Below are 1861 nucleotides of genomic sequence, written 5' to 3'. Positions count from 1 at the left end.
TTATTAGTATATTATTAATAATTAATTATTCTATATTAAGAGATCCGTTCGCGTTACTTGAAATCTCTCAAACTTTTTAAACTTTTAAGGTGAGATAGATATGTATTTGGATATTGAAAAGAGAGAAAGCGAAGATACTGAGTGCAAAAAGTGCAAGCAACACAAACAAACCTATTGATAATAATAATTGTTATTCCATATTAATGATAATAAGAGAGACGTTTTATAGTCAAAAATAAGTAAAATATACTTCTTGCATTTTGCAAATTCGTGAAAAGAATTAAAATTCCGTCAAATTTGTCGCAGCATTTAACTAGAATAGCGGTCAAGGTTTTATGCTTAAGTAACAGGACGCTTATCGACCTCCGCGCGTGGTTTATTTCTGGCTTGCAAGTTTGGCTCGTTCAAAATGTGGGCACTAACAGCACGCCAGATATTGTTGTGAATTCATAGATAACGGTACGAGAATTGCGTGAATGTTGACAACCGGCTTGTGCGAGTGACGTCTGAGCCAAATGCAAGACATACGTATGAATGGAAGAAATCAGATAAATCAGATAAATAAATATTAGTGGTAAATATTTTAACGATACAATAAAAAAATTGTCTGCCTGTTTCATATTCATCGTGAAATTATTCGAAATAGAATAAGTATTAATTATTACATTGTCATTTATTCATTATTCCGTGTGACATTTATTTCTATAATATATTGTAATTTAACGTCGCTATATAAAAAAGTTGCAATGTAAGCAACAATGGAAGATTTATCGGTAAGTCAATGAAAATACAGAAATAACAAAAGATACACCGATTCAGTAGCTCCTTCAACAATTTTTTATTTCTTCTCTTTCTTTTAAAATCCACGTTAGTTAATTTAATTAAATAAAGAATTTTAATTTAGTTAAATAATAATTTTGCTGACACAAATTTATTTGTTTTTATTTATTGCAAAAGAATATAATAAAGAATTTTTGTATTTCTATCATATCTCTTAAAATTCCTAAGTAGTCATATTGAATCGTGATTTCTCGTCAAAGCGAGAAATGACACGTGAACTTCTATTATCATTTATAAATAAAGACAATTTAGATAAAATAAAATAAATGACAAGATTGCTTTAAAATATTTGTAAAAATGGACGAAAACTATGCTTATCTTTCCTGACAGTCAGTAAATATTCATAAAAAGTGATAAAAGGCCTGTGTAAATGAAAATAAGTTACGCATTGAATAAAAGCATTTAATGTGCCTTTTATCACTTTTTATGAATATTTACTGACTGTCAGGAAAGATAAGCATAGTTTTCGTCCATTTTTACAAATATTTTAAAGCATTCTTGTCATTTTGTTTTATCTAAGTTGTCTTTATTTATAAATGGCACATAATAAAAATTAATGTGTCATTTCTCGCTTCTGATGTTACAATTCAATATGATTGTGCTATTCAGGATCCTTAATTCCTTCAATTAGGAAAAAGTTATTCCTTTGTAATATACACTTTATATGTTCATGTTTTGTTTGGAATGTCAAGTGTTGAATTATTTTTCTCAATAAAACGTGAATTTGAAAACTAATTCTTCTTTTTAAAGAATCACTTTCTAAGAATATTAACTTCGAGCTCTAGAAAATACAGATTCGTCACTGAGCAAATTTTGATCGCTGTCGTGGGTGGAACTTTCATTCGCGTGTATATTGCCAAGGCTGTATCGATTTTTCTCCTCAGTGCCCGAATAGCAAATTTACATACAATTTCACCCCAGGGAGAACGCAAGTTTTCTATGTATACATTGACGAGTGTGTTGAACGAATCCTGTTACGAATGAATCTTTTATGCCGCGCCGTTAACAAGAAAAAAGTTCA

General features: G+C 29.5%; 1 protein-coding gene across 1 annotated transcript in view; it reads left to right on the top strand.

The window, feature by feature from the left end:
* The first annotated feature begins 188 nt into the window (after window positions 1-188).
* The window catches only part of LOC108685226 (carcinine transporter-like), a 13500-nt gene continuing 11827 nt past the window's right edge, over window positions 189-1861 (top strand). Inside the window, exon 1 of the mRNA XM_018189914.1 lies at window positions 189-574. The gene's annotated coding sequence lies outside the window, so the exon portion shown is untranslated. The remainder of the gene's footprint in view (window positions 575-1861) is intronic.

Source organism: Atta colombica, unplaced genomic scaffold (assembly GCF_001594045.1).
Source record: "Atta colombica isolate Treedump-2 unplaced genomic scaffold, Acol1.0 scaffold149, whole genome shotgun sequence".
Classification (NCBI taxonomy): domain Eukaryota; kingdom Metazoa; phylum Arthropoda; class Insecta; order Hymenoptera; family Formicidae; genus Atta; species Atta colombica.
Note: the sequence above shows the minus strand (reverse complement) of the source record. Positions and strands in the feature narration are given on the sequence as shown.